We start from the raw sequence: 16,156 nt of genomic DNA on the forward strand, positions 1-16,156 counted from the left end.
AGTGGATTTAGGGAAGGCTCATATTAAGGCACTGAAGCTCCTGATACTCTTGTCCACATATATTTCTTGGTATTGATAGGCAACTTCACTGAGCTTAGGAGTGAAGGAGTGAATGAAAGTTATACCTTAAACCCGTCCAGTTCGAAAGGTTTCTCTTGAGCTGATACTAGAAATGAATTGCAAGAACTTCATCGTACTGAAGGGGTTAAGAGTAAATGATTCAATGCACGCTGCTGGAATATTAATAGATTATGTACTGCATGCTGATTTCTCAGTGACATAGGCGGAATAATTCAGTTTGTACAGCTACAGTATAATAATTAGATTATTTTTCAGTAGTCTGAATGCAGCCGAATATTTTTGAGTAACTTATTCAAGCAAAATAAGACTGGGCTATAATAATTGAAATAAGAGACTGTGTTAAATGCTGTGGACAGTATATCTGGCGAAATGGCTATCAACAGTCGATATTCGGAAATATAATTCCATATACTGCATTGGCTGGTAATGATACAGCAAAATGATGCCTGGTCGTCTAATGGATTAACCCTTTAACCACGGGTTTGTTTTGCTTTTTCTTGCGGTTCCGGCGGGCATATTCGTGCTCTGACAGACTCTCTAAAAATATTTGCCAAAAATCAGTTATTAGTCCTAGAATAGTAAAATCACATATACTTATGGCACATACCTGCAGCTTTCTCCTGGGGTGTTTGTTGAGCCTTCGTCGAGTATCGTAGGACTTGTGGAGACCTCTGAAGTTGGGTAACGAAGTCTCCACTTTACACTTCCCGACAACCCGTAATATGATTACCACAGCCTGATATTATCACTAGAAACACTATTCTATGATTATCAAATAGTTTGGAATCCATACTCCAAAAAAAAAAAAAAAAACACTGTGAAAGCAATGAAAATTACGAGGGCGTATGACCTTCTCACTTGTGCTAGTTCGCCGCAGGTGTTGTCATTTATTATTCATAAAAACACTCACAGTTTAGATTTCTATTACTATATAACACTCATATATATCTACAGTCTTTATCCATAAGTTTCCTTCAGTAATAGTAGTTTATTGTCACTGTAGGCATTCAATTTCTTTCAGTAAAATACGTAGCATTCACTTTCTCGTCCTGTATACTAGCATTGAGAGTGAATGTCACTTTCACCTTCACTCTCATAACTCATTGTATTCATACATGATAGAGTGAAACTTTCACTTTCATTACTTCTAGTATATATACTCGTGTTCTTATAATACTACTCATTTACATTTCTATTTACGTTCTATATTTTATTTACATTATTTACATTTCTTTTTTATTTACACTGTGTTATGCACTGTCACTTGAAGTAACTTATAAAACTATTTTCCACTGTTCACTTATATTTACATTCATAGCTTTCACTTGCTGTTTACACATTATTTACACATTATTTACATTTCCACTTGCACTGTTTTACTCAATAGAAAGATCATAGTCACTCTTTATCAATTGTCAGCCCTTTACCTCTTTCCACACGAGGTTTAGTAGAGGGTAAAGGTCACAGGGCCCTTTGCATGGGGCTAAAAAGCGGCGGAAGTTAGCAGGAGCGAATCAGACGTACTTTCACCGTGAAAGACGACAGTGAACTGATAGTGGTGGCCTCCTGCCGCCTGGCTAGGGTGAGTGCAATACTACCAACTTCAGCCTTGTGAGACCTACTAATGTATATCAGTTAAATGTTTGGCAGGAAACCAAGACAATACATAATAAATTAGGTAGTTCCAGGTGAATGTAAATATCACTTAGGCTTCTCCCTTCCCTCCTTATATGTATATTTATTACGAAAATAGATTATATGGCATATTTCAAGGGGAAATAAACAGCGAAAATTAGCGAACGAGTGCACGTGAGGTGTTGTCAGGTGATAATTAGCCAATTCCAGGTGTATGGCACTATCACTTACCTTATTTCTTTTTATATGTATTATTTGGTATAAGAATAGTGCATAGGGCTTATTTCAGTGGATAAAATCAGTGGAAAATTCCAGGGAAGATTTACTTAGTGTAGAATACAGTGTGGTGGCCTGCAATAATTAGGTAGTTCCAGGTGAATGTAAATATCACTTAGGCTTCTCCCTTCCTTTTTTATATATTTTTTTAATAAGAAAATAGATTATACGGCATATTTCAAGGGGAAATAAACAGCGAAAATTAGCGAACGAGTGCACATGAGGTGTTGTCAGGTGATAATTAGCCAGTTCTAGGTGTATGGCACTCCCACTTACCTTATTTCTTTCTTGTATATATTATTTGGTATAAGAATAGGACATAGGGCTTATTTCAATGGATGAAATCAGTGGAAAATTCCAGGAAAGATTTACTTAGCGTAGCACGGCCGGGCAGGTGAGAGGAGAGGGTAATGGAGGTGAGGTAGGGAGGGGAGTCAAGAACGGGGAGAAATGGGTAAATTGTCAACAATGGATGGGAGTACAGATGAGATTAGGAGTGCTGACTAGTGTTGGACATTGCCAGTACTGATAGATGATACAAGCCACCACTTGAAAGCCCGTGCGAATTCAAAATAACACAGAATCACAAAAGTGACGCCCCGCGGTATGATCCCTTGCTCCCAAGCGTCATGAAAGTGACGCCCCGCGGTTAAGGGGTTAAGGCGCCCCCAACCGGATGGAGTCCAGAAGGGTGGCATCTGAGATGTACAGTAATTGGTATTTGTTGCTCACATAATTCCATTCACTGAAGAGTGAGGTTTGTCGCCTTTGTCTTAACCCATACCCTCCCGACATCGTACGTCGTACGACAGTACATGGTAGCTCCCATGGACCTACCATCATACGCCATATGATTCGCAATTGCAAGGCACATTGCGTGCACATTTTTCAAATTTCGTGGGTGATTCATGGCAGGCAGATGAGTGAGACCTACCTCTAGTGTATGTTAGTGGAAACAACAGTATCAGCTAGTCAAGTGTGCCAGAAATCGGCGATTTATCGGTGGTACCATTATGAACCTATGGTACGATATTTTCACCCATTTATATATATATATACATATATATATATATATATATATATATATATATATATATATATATATATATATATACAACATTATTGTTGCTGTATATGTACTTTCGTAGCACATAAATGTAAATATATGTTAGGTTGATTTTGATTAGTTACCCTTCTCCTTCCCACTGCGGAAAACAGAGCAAATGCACTGGCCCGGCCACAGAACACCTGGCTGAGGTGGGGGGGGACCCATCTTGGAGCACTTGGGGATAACGGGAGCAACTTTCTGGTGATATTCATTAGTTTCTCACCAAAATGGAATGTTTGAGCAAAAAATAAATAAATTACTTAATTACTTAACCGGGTTCTCAGGGGGTGGGGGGGCCCTGAAAAAACCGGGAGGGTACGGGTTAAATGTGGGGACTGAGCAACATTGCCCTGGGCCCCTACGCTTCTGGTGAGACGTAAAGGAACTGGATAGTAGAAAGATTATCATCATCACTATTCCATCTCGATTACTTACCAACACAAGGGATGGAGAGGCAGCAGAAACAAGAATAAAAAAGCACAAAATAGCAAAATTATCAATGGACTGCCCAGTAAAATGAGGCCTCTCTCTCTTTCTCTCTATGTTTATATATATATATATATATATATATATATATATATATATATATATATATATATATATATATATATATATATATATATAATCTACATGTACAGTGTAATAAACCTTGCAAAAATGTTACAAACTTCATAACTTAATGACTGATGTAGAAAACAATAGTTGGGATATTGTAGGTCTGGGTAAGATCCACAGAAAGAAGAAAAATGAATTCAGCTCCATGACAACAACGACCTGCGTTACTACAGAGCAGAGATGGTCACCGCAAACGAAAATTCACTTTCGCAATGCAGATCCGGAAAAAAAAAAGCATTCCGCAACACTGAATCTGCAAAATTCTTGAAATTTGCAGTTCTGCAAATGCAAAAATGCAAACACAAACCATATTTTTCCCTTTCAGTACCACAGCATCAGCTTCATTTTATTCTGGATACCATTAGAGGATTATATTAAGTTTAGGATGTTTTTTTTCATAATGAAGGGGTTGAAAATGATCTCTATCTACTCATCCACTACAATTATATCTTTATTTACTCTGTTCTGACTAACAATAGATGACTATGAAGTTTGGAAATTGTCTAAGGTAATGAATGGCATATATATAATTATAAGTATAGTAAAACTAAAGTATATGTTTCAATTGTTATTATTAGTATATTTGAATTATTTACTACAAAACAAGGGTGAATCCTTCACTATTGTATTTAACCCCCCCCATCCCGACGTTTCCTGGGCAGTGGTACGCCCCAGTCCTGACATTTTTCGACCTTTATTTTTTTGGCTCAAACATTCGCTTTTGGTGAGAAACATCAAAAATTCATAGAGACATCGCTCACCTGAGGTTTAAAATACTCGATCCAGGTAGGAGTACCTCCTTACCTTACAGAGTTTTCTATCAGGCTGGCTGCAAAGAAAACGAGTTCTATGGGAGGATAACTATTCCACACGACTCATAAATGGTATATATTTATTTATTTGGTACGAATTTTATGTAGTACAAGAGTATATTGGTTTTCAAACGGTAATATAGGCATTATAAGCATTGTTTTACTCACTAACTCATCACCATTCCTGACCTTTTTTTTTGCCACATTACCTGATCATCATTTCTGACTGTTTCTTCCTCTAATGTTTGTCCTGCACATTGTCATCGATTGGGGAATCACTCTGGCCCTGAATTTCGTACCGTGGCATGACATGGCTTTACTGGCCAGGTCACTGATAACAGGTGAATTGCTGAGAAAAGGGCATGCAAGGGGGGGGGAGGAGATCATGCTGGGTAAGGCATTGTCCCTGCCTCGCATCTTGTAGAGGAAGGTGTCCCGTGTATACGTGCCAAAAATCACTTGCAAAAATTGAAAATTGTGCAAATTAAATTGAAAATTGTGCAAATTAGGGACCTTGCAATGTTGCCACGATAATTTACGTCTCCGGGATATGAGTGCACATCATGTGAGGACGTGAATTCACGTCTCTGGGACGGGACGGGTTAAATGCATTAAATTATTACACTTCACAGCTCACACTTCACAAGCTGACACGCCAGTCCATCTCTATTCTGCGGTTCTAACCTCCTCAGTCATCATTCCTTAGTCACAGTCAGACTTCTCCAACAACTGAGAGACAACTCCAACGTATATATATATTTTTTTTTCCTTGACACTCCTCACCGGGAATCGAACCCTAGACTTCTAGATAAACGTCGGGCACTGTTACCACTATATCATGGCGTATTGAAAGCTAAGTTACCTGAATTCTATGAGGAACCAGGTAAATCCGTTTTTGGAGGATATATTTCAGTCTCAACACACCAGGAAGTTTGCCTAACTCCACGCAACTCGGCAAGTGACAGAGCAATATTAATCTATCCACTCCACAACATGAGCATGTTTATATGTTGGAGAGACACACATTACACGTGTGTGTACAATTTTTTTTTTTAATGCATGTAATGTGTGTCTTTCTGACATATAAAGACGCTCGTGTTGTGGAATGGATAGATTAATACTGCTCTGTCACTTGCTGAGCTGCGTGGGGCTAAGCAAAATCCTGGTATGTTGAGACTAAAATATATCCTCCCATAACGGATTTACCTCGTTCCTCATAGAATTCATATAGCTTAGCTTTTATCAAGCCATAATGTAGTGGTAACAGTGCCTGACTTTTTATCTGGAAGTCTCAGGTTCGATTTCCGGTCAGAAGGTTAAAAAAAAAAAAAAAAAATTGTTCACACGCGTGTAATGTGTCTCTCCATACAGTATATCTATCAATTTATTCATCTACCTACCTACCTATGTATCTATATTGATACCGCATGGAGAATGGTAGTTGTCTGGTAAGAAAAATGGTAAAATTGTATTAAGTTTCATTTCGTATGTTTCTTGTTTAACGTTTCTATTTCTTCATCTGAACTTTGAGAAGTTGATTCATATACTTGTTTTTCTTTCAAGGTGTATCTTTTCCATAGTCTGCTTACAATCCATGTCATTTGTCAGATGTACTGCTGAATTTAACAATGTTCTCTGCAAGATTTCTGTTAATCAGACAAAAATGGTGAAGTCATTAAATGCAAATATAGGATATGGTGAAGAGAGCTGAAGCATTTTACAAAGAAATGTATGCATCAATGACAATAGTACTGTACCAATAGCTAAGCTTTCAGCTGACACAGGTGAAATATACGAGGCAACACCAGACGAGGTAAATATTTCTCTTTAAAAAACGGATACGAGGCAACACCAGACGAGGTAAATATTTCTCTTTAAAAAACGGATACGAGGCAACACCAGACGAGGTAAATATTAAAAAAAAAAAAACGGACAAAAGCAATGGTGTGGTACTATTAAACAAAGCTTTGTATTTGGAGATGTTAGGTATTTTAGATGATCGTACAAAATTTCTGCCTGTAATGGAAGAGTTATTCACAGTAATACTCAGGTGTGAAGATAAAATAAACTTATTTTTACGCACACTTAAGGGTAAGAGCATCATTAGTGACTCTGTTTTTTCACAACTGTATGTAAGTGGTCCGAAACCTGGCATACTTTATGGCCTTCCCAAGATTCATAACGAGGGTGTCTCTTTACGTCCCATCCTCTCTGCCATCGGTACATGTAATTACGGCTTATCAAAATTCCTTGTCCCATTGCTATCACCCATTACCACCAATGAATATACTGTGAAGGATTCTTTTAGTTTTACTAAAGAGCTGATAAATAAATCCTTCGGTGACTGTGTTAGGCCAGTTCCAATATCAAGTCTCTATATACGAACAATCCTGTTGCTGAAACTATCAACATTTGTTTGGATCATTTATTCTCCAGTACTCATAACAGTAATGGATTTGATTTTACTCAGTTTAAGAAACTTCTGGAACTGGCACCTAAGGACAGCATATTTTTATTTGACAATAAAGCATATAAACAATATGATGGTGATGCCATGGGATCACCTTAAGGACCGACACTAGCCAATGCTTTCCTGTGCTACCACGAAGAGCATTGGCTGGCTGAGTGTCCTACTGATTTTAAACCCTTGTTTTATCGTCGTTATATTGATGACATCTTTTTGGTGTTTAGATCTACTGATCATGTCCCATTGTTTCTTAGTTATTTGAATTCTCAGCATGGCAACATCAAGTTCACCTGTGACCTAGAAACTAATAACAGTTTAGCTATCTATCTATCTATCTATTGCCAGACGCCTCCATCCCGTTTGGGGTGGCCACAAACAAATCGCCTCCAAGTCGCCCTGTCTCCCGCCATTTCACTCCCCTGCTCCCAGCTCACACCCCCCTCTCTCATATACCTCTCCACCCCATCCCTCCATCTCATCCTCGGCCTCCCCCTCCCTCTTTCCCCCTCCACCTCACTCACATACACTCTCTTCGTCAGTCTTTCACCCTTCATCCTCTCCACATGGCCAAACCACCTCAGTGTGTTCCACATAAAGCTTCCTATCACATCCACATCAACACCACAACGCTCCTTTATATCCTCATTCGTCAGCCTGTCTCTCCATGTGACTCCACAGGCTCCTCTTAAATAACTCATTTCCACTGCTCTCACTCTTGACTTGTGTCCTTCCAACAACGTCCAAGTTTCACTTCCGTACGTTAGAGTTGGTATCACAATACTGTCATGTAGTAACTTTTTCACTTCCATGCTCACTTCCCTGTTTCTTATCACTGCTTTCAAGGAACCAGCAACCTGTCTTCCCTGCTGTACCCTTTCAAGCACTTCACCCTCCAAACCTCCATCCTTACTCATCACTCTACCCAAGTACTTAAACGTACTCACATTTTCCAATTCTTCACCATCCAACCTCGCTGTACATTCACTGACTTCACCTCTCTCAAAGACCATCACTTTACTCTTCCCTACATTCACCTTTAGATTCCGTTTCTTACACACTCTCTCAAACTCATTCACCAAGCCTTGCAGCTCCCCTTCGTCTTCACTCAACAACACAGTATCATCTGCAAACAACAGTACAGGGAGTTTCCAAACACTATCCTCTCTCAACATGGCCACTCCAACATCCACTACCCTACCTTGCACCTCTTTTATTACCCCATCCATGTACAGATTGAACAACCATGGAGACATGACACATCCCTGTTTCAACCCAACCTTCAAAGAGAAAAATTCACTTAGTTCACCATCCACACGCACTGCAGCCTTCGCACCATCGTACATACTCTTCACAGCATTCAACAACTTTCCATCTACTCCATATATTCTTAACACTTTCCACAATCCTTGTCTATCCACCCTGTCATATGCTTTCTCCAAATCCATGAATGCCGCATACAACTTCTTTCCCTTCTCTAAAAACTTTTCCACTAAAGATCTGAGAATGAATATCTGATCTACACAACCTCTTCCCTTCCTAAAGCCTCCCTGTTCTTCTCCAACTAATATCTCTGTTCTTTCTCTAACTCTGTCAATAAGTATCCTACCATACACTTTTCCTATTATACTAAGAAGACAAATGCCCCTATGGTTACCACACACTTCTTTTTCCCCTTTTCCTTTGTACAAGGGAATAATTATACCTGACTTCCAATCCTCCGGGACTCTACCTTCCTCCCAGGCCAATCTGCACATCTTCCACATCCATTCTACTACTATCTCTCCCCCATGCTTCAGCATTTCACCACACACTCCATCAATTCCTGGGGCTTTCCCCGATTTAACTTTCTTCATTGCTTCCACAACTTCTATCCTACTGATTTCTTCCTGTCTTCTCACCTCCCTCCTTCTCCCAGCCATTCCCCAGCCACTTATACTCGCATTACTTCCATCCTCTACGTTCAACAATTCCTTAAAGTGTTCTCTCCATCTGCTCACTTTTTCTCCCTTCTCCACTAGTAATCTACCATTTTTATCTTTCACTCCCCTGCTAACTTCACTTCCACCCTGTCTTACTCTTTTCACCTCTCTCCAGAACATTTTCTTACAGTCCCTCCACTTTACACTCAAATTTCTTCCAAATTCCTCATCCACTCTCTTCTTACTCTCTCTTACTAATCTTTTCACCTCTTTCTTCCTTTCTACATATAACTCTCTCTTCCGCCTCTCAACCTCTTCCACGCCCCTATTTCTCATCCATTCATTGTATGCTTTCTTCTTTTGTGCCACAGCCTGTTTCACCTCTTCAGTCCACCACGCTGTTCCTTGCACCCCCTTCCGTCTTCTCTTCCTTCCACACACCACATCACATGCTGCACATATTTCTTCTATAAATATTCTACACACACCTTCCATGTCTCCCATCTGCTCCAATTCATATTTGCCCAATTGTTCCTCCACTTCTCTCTTATACTCTGCCTTTTTCTCATCCTCTTGTAACCTTTCCACTCTCCTTGCAACTACTCCTTCCTCTCGTCTTTCCCTTCTTCTATTCCTCCAACTTACTTGAACTTTAATTCTGGCCATCACCAAGTAGTGGTCGGAAAGTCCACTCCCCCAACCTCTATACACTCTTGCATCCATTACACATCTTTGCATCCTTTCATCCACACACACATAATCAATCAGTTTAGCATTTTTAGATATAAATATTCTCCGTAGGGACAATAGTTTTGAAACTACCTTATACAGGAAGCCAACCTTCACTGGATTATGCATGAAATTTTCCTCATTCCTCCCATTGAGCTATAAACATAATCTAGTCAGCACTCTCACTTTATGCTCGAATTATTTTCACCTTGATAAGGAACTTAATTTTCTTAAAGATTTGTTGTTTAAAAATGGTTTCCCCAAAAGATTAACCAAAACGTACATTGGTAAGACCCTTAACCCCTTAACCGCGGGGCATCACTTTCGTGACGCTTTGGAGCAAGGGATCATACCGTGGGGTGTCACTTTTGTGATTTTGTGTTATTTTGAATTCACACAGGCTTTCAAGTGGTGGCTTGTATCATCTATCAGTACTGGCAATGTCCAACACTAGTCAGCACTTCTAATCTCATATGTACTCCCATCCATTGTTGACAATTTACCCATTTCTCCCCTTTCTTGACTCCCCTCCCTACCTCCCCTCCATTACCCTCTCCTCTCACCTGCCTGGCCGTGCTACGCTAATTAAATCTTCCCTGGAATTTTCCACTGATTTCATCCATTGAAATAAGCCCTATGCCCTATTTTTATATCAAATAATATATACAAGAAAGAAATAAGGCAAGTGATAGTGCCATACACCTGGAATTGGCTAATTAACACCTGACAACACCTCACATGCACTCGTTCGCTAATTTTCGCTGTTTATTTCCCCTTGAAATATGCCATATAATCTATTCTCGTAATAAAAATTTACATAAGAAAGGAAGGGAGAAGCCTAGGTGATATTTACATTCACGTGGAACTACCTAATTTATTATGTATTGTCTAGATTTCCTGTCAATCATTTCATAGTGTATATATTAGCAGCTTTCACCCCACTGACATTGGCAGCATTGCCTAGGCAGGCCACCACTCTGTATTCAGTTTACTGTCATCTTTCAAGGTGAGAGTACGTCGGATTCGCCCCTGCCCAATTCCGCTGCTTTTTAGCCCCATGCAAAGGACCCTGTGACCTCTACCCCCTACTAAACCTCGTGTGGAAAGAGGTAAAGGGCTAAGTGACTGGTATGAAACGTGAACTGGCTAATTTGTCTATGAAAATGATAGACTGTGACTACAATCTATCTAGTGAGTAAAACAGTGCAAGTGGAAACGTAAATAATGTGTAAATAATGAGTAAACAGCAAGTGAAAGCAATGAATGTAAATATAAGTGAACAGTGGAAAATAGTTTTATAAGTTACTGCAAGCGACCGCATAACAGTGTAAATAAAACAGAAATGTAAATAATGTAAATAAAATAGAGAATGTAAATAGAAATGCAAATGAGTAGTAATATAAAAATACGAGTATATTTACTAGGAGTAATGAAAGTGAAAGTTTCACTCTAGCATGTATGAGTACTATGAGTTATGAAAGTGAAAATGAAAGTGACAGATTCACTCTCAACGCTAGTATACAGGACATGAAAGTGAATGCTACGTATTTTACTGAAAGAGAAATTGAATACCTACAGTGACAATAAACTAGTATTACTGAAGGAAACTTATGGATAAAGACTGTAGATATATGTAAGTGTTATATAGTAATTGAAGTATAAACTGTGAGTGTTTTTATGAATATTAAATGACAGAACACCAGCGGTGAACGATCATAATTGGGAAGGTCATACGCGTTCGTAATTTTCATTGCTTTCAGTGTTTTTTTTTGGGGGGGGAATATGGATTCCAAACTATTTGAGAATCATAGAATAGTGTTTCTAGTGATAATATCAGGCTGTGGTAATCATATTACAGGTTGTCGGGATGTGTAAAGTGGAGACGTCGTTACCCAACTTCAGAGGTCTCCACAAGTCCTACGGTACTCGACGAAGGCTCAACAAACATCCCAGGAGAAAGCTGAAGGTATGTGCCATAAGCATATTTAACTATAATATTTTAGGACTAATAACTGATTTTTGGCAAATATTTTTAGAGAGTGTCGGAGCGCGAATATGCCCGCGAGACATGCAAGTCAGGCAAAAACAACCCCTCGGTTTAGGGGTTAATAAATTCTTTACTGCTTCAAAGGTCCAAATCATCACTGTTCCGAAAAACATTATATACTTTCCCATAACATACACGGGACACACACTCACCACAAAGTCAGCCAGGAGACAGGACGTGTGCCGGGCAATCCCCAGGTTCTGTTCTCCCCCCTTACTGTTTTTTAACCAGCCCATACCCCACTGACCGGGCTAATGTATGGCCCGGCCTGCACTATAGGTGCAGGGAATCTTTGAACGAACGAACGATACACGGGGCCCCTTAGCTTCACACTGAGGAACAAACTTTAAAAACTTCTAGCTGAACACTTCCCACAAGTGTCACTTAGAGTTGTATTTAAAACCCAAAAAACTATCCAGAGTTTTTTCAAGGTAAAAGACACCATTCCCTCACACTTACAAGAATCGTTGTTTACCTTTTCACGTGTGCCAGCTGTAGGGCGGCATATATAGGTAAAACAAAAAGACACCTAAACGGGCTTCCATTAGCTGCCCGTGTCCACTCTTCTTCTGAAGGTGGACGAATCTATACACACAAGACACCTAAAGACACGAATCCATGAACACATAGGTGGTTCAGTTCGAATAGGCCAGTTAATCACCAATCCATCACACTCAGCAATACGGGACCACTCACAACACGACCATCCTTTCTCTAATTCCCACTTTACAGTTCTTGGTGGTGGCAGCAACGACACAGACCTTCACATTATGGAAGCTTTGTTCGGTACCAATATCGTTTTAATCCTTCCATCAGTGACGTGGCTTCCTGTGAGCTGTTTAGTTTTCCACACTAGGCAAGTTTTTTATGGTATTGCACTTACTATTTTACAGATAAGTTTTGCTTCCTTACTCCTACCCCATTCATTTTAGATTTTATTACTTATTGGTTTACGAACAGGCTATTTTAACGGACTTCGTTTTTGTACTTTCATGTTTTTAGGATTTTTTTTTTTTTCAAGAATACTTCCCAAATATCCCTTCTTGTCGTAAAAGGCGACAAAAAGCGTTGGCGGAGGGTTAGTGCCCCTCCCCGAAAACAACTAACTAAAAAAACAAACAATAAGCCTCAGACAAGGACTGACCAAACGATGACGACCAAAGACCGGACAAAGGACATGGTAATTGGAACTTGGAATGTAAGGGGAGCGAATGATGAGGTGAAAGAGAGAGAGATTGTCCAGGTGCTTGAGGGTGCGAAAGTGGATGTATGTGGAATAACTGAAACAAAATGGAGAGGAGAAAGTGTGAGAGAATGGGAGTATGGATGGGGTATATGTGCAGGAGTAGGTGAGAATGAGAGAGCAAAGGAAGGAGTATGTATAGTTGTGAGTAAAAGATGGAACAGGAGCGTAAGACAGTATGGATCAGTTGGGTCAAGGATTGTGTGGGTAAAGTTGAAAGTTGGAATACAAATGTGGGCGATTGTGTGTGTGTATGCGCCAATGCAAGATCATGCTAGAAGAGTGAGAGAAGAGTTCTGGACAAATGTAGAAGTGTGCATGAAAAAGTTTGGAAGGAATGAGTGTTTTTGATTGGTGATATGAATGGTAAATTTGGGAATGTGAAGGTGGATGGAATAGTTGGTGAGTGGGGTGTGCCTGCTGAGATAGATGAGAATGGGAGTGCGTTAGTGGACATTTGTGCTGGGAGGGGGTTGGTGATAGCCAATACCCTCTTCAGGCGTAAAATGATCCACAGGTATACATGGCGAGTGATGAGAAGGGTGGGTGGTGAAATGAATGAAAGGAAGGCAATGATTGATTATGTGTGTGTGGATGAAAGGATGCGAAGATGTGTAATGGATGCAAGAGTTTGCCAGAATTAGAATTCAAGTAAGATGGAGGAATAGAAGAAGGGAAAGACGAGAGGAAGGAGTAGTTGCAAGGAGAGTGGAAAGGTTACAAGAGGATGAGAAAAAGGAAGAGTATAAGAGAGAAGTGGAGGAACGATTGGGCAAATATGAATTGGAGCAGATGGGAGACGTGGAAGGTGTGTGTAGGATATTTACAAAAGAAATATGTGCAGCATGTGATATGGTGTGTGGAAGGAAGAGAAGACGGAGGGGGGTGCAAGGAACAGCGTGGTGGACTGAAGAGGTGAAACAGGCTGCGTCACAAAAGAAGAAAGCATATAATGAATGGATGAGAAATAGGGGCGTGGGAGAAGTTGAGAGGCGGAAGAGAGAGTTATATGTAGAGAGAAAGAGAGAGGTGAAAAGATTAGTAAGAGAGAGTAAGAAGAGAGTGGATGAGGAATATGGAAGGAATTTGAGTGTAAAGTGGAGGGACTGTAAGAAAATGTTCTGGAGAGAGGTGAAAAGAGTATGACAGGGTGGAAGTAAAGTTAGCAGGGGAGTGAAAGATAAAAATGGTAGATTACTAGTGGAGAAGGGAGAAAAAGTGAACAGATGGAGAGAACACTTTAAGGAATTGTTGAACGAAGAGGATGGAAGTAATGCGAGTATAAGTGGCTGAAGAATGGCTGGGAGAAGGAGGGAGGTGAGAAGACAGGAAGAAATCAGTAGGATAGAAGTTGTGGAAGCAATGAAGAAAGTTAAATCGGGGAAAGCCCCAGGAATTGATGAAGTGTGTGGTGAAATGCTGAAGCATGGGGGAGAGATAGTAGTAGAATGGATGTGGAAGATGTGCAGATTGGCCTGGGAGGAAGGTAGAGTCCCGGAGGATTGGAAGTCAGGTATAATTATTCCCTTGTACAAAGGAAAAGGGGAAAAAGAAGTGTGTGGTAATCATAGGGGCATTTGTCTTCTTAGTATAATAGGAAAAGTGTATGGTAGGATACTTATTGACAGAGTTAGAGAAAGAACAGAGATATTAGTTGGAGAAGAACAGGGAGGCTTTAGGAAGGGAAGAGGTTGTGTAGATCAGTTATTCAGTCGTAGATCTTTAGTGGAAAAGTTTCTAGAGAAGCGATAGAAGTTGTATGCGGTTTTCATGGATTTGGAGAAAGCATATGACAGGGTGGATAGACAAGGATTGTGGAAAGTGTTAAGAATATATGGAGTAGATGGGAAGTTATTGAATGCTGTTAAGAGTATGTACGATGGTGCGAAGGCTGCAGTGAGTGTGGATGGTGAACTAAGTGAATTTTTCTCTTTGAAAGTTGGGTTGAAACAGGGATGTGTCATGTCTCCATGGTTATTCAATCTGTACATGGATGGGGTATTAAAAGAGGTACAAGGTAGGGTAGTGGATGATGGAGTCGCCCTGGTGAGAGAGGATGGTGTTTAGAAACTCCCTGTACTGTTGTTTGTAGATGATACTGTGTTGTTGAGTGAAGACGAAGGGGAGCTGCAAGGCTTGGTGGATGAGTTTGAGAGAGTGTGTAAGAAACGGAATCTAAAGGTGAATGTAGGGAAGAGTAAAGTGATGGTCCTTGAGAGAGGTGAAGTCAGTGAATGTACAGCGAGGATGGATGGTGAGGAATTGGAAAATGTGAGTACGTTTAAGTACTTGGGTAGTGTGATGAGTAAGGATGGCGGTTTGTAGGGTGCAGCGCTTGAAAGGGTACAGCAGGGAAGAAAGGTTGCTGGTTCTTTGAAAGCAGTGATAGGAAACAGGGAAGTGAGCATGGAAGTGAAAAAGTTACTACATGACAGTATTGTGATACCAACTCTAACGTATGGAAGTGATGCTTGGACGTTGTTGGAAGGACACAAGTCAAGAGTGAGTGCAGTGGGAATGAGTTATTTAAGAGGAGCCTGTGGAGTCACATGGAGAGACAGGCTGACAAATGAGGATATAAAGGAGCGTTGTGGTGTTGATGTGGATGTGATAGGAAGCGTTATGAGGAACACACTGAGGTGGTTTGGCCATGTGGAGAGGATGGAGGGTGAAAGACTGACGAAGAGAGTGTATGTGAGTGAGGTGGAGGGGGGAAGAAGGAGGGGGAGGCCGAGGATGAGATGGAGGGATGGGGTGGAGAGGTATATGAGAGAGGGGTGTGTGAGTTGGGAGCAGGGCAGTGAAATGGCGGGGGACAGGGCGACTTGGAGGCGATTTGTTTGTGGCCACCCCAAACGGGATTGAGGCATCTGGCAATAGATAGATAAATAGATAGATAGATGTTTTTTAGTGTTGTTTTGATCGTTACACCATATAAAAATTTTATCTGTGTGTATTTCTCGATTGTAGATTTTGCTCTGAAGATGGAATTAGTATTTTCCGAAACGTCAGCAAATAAAGACCCTAACTTTGCCACGATGTTTGTGTTCTGCATGGTGATCCTTTTCCTATTACGTCTGCGATTTCTACGCTCCAAGTCTACAGCTATATATATATATATATATATATATATATATATATATATATATATATATATATATATATATATATATATATATATATATATATATATATATATATATATATATATATCATTATATCAT

Source organism: Coenobita brevimanus, chromosome 52 (genome assembly GCF_032717465.1).
Source record: "Coenobita brevimanus isolate Jiangsu-jjx chromosome 52, ASM3271746v2, whole genome shotgun sequence".
In the NCBI taxonomy this organism is placed as follows: Eukaryota; Metazoa; Arthropoda; class Malacostraca; order Decapoda; family Coenobitidae; genus Coenobita; species Coenobita brevimanus.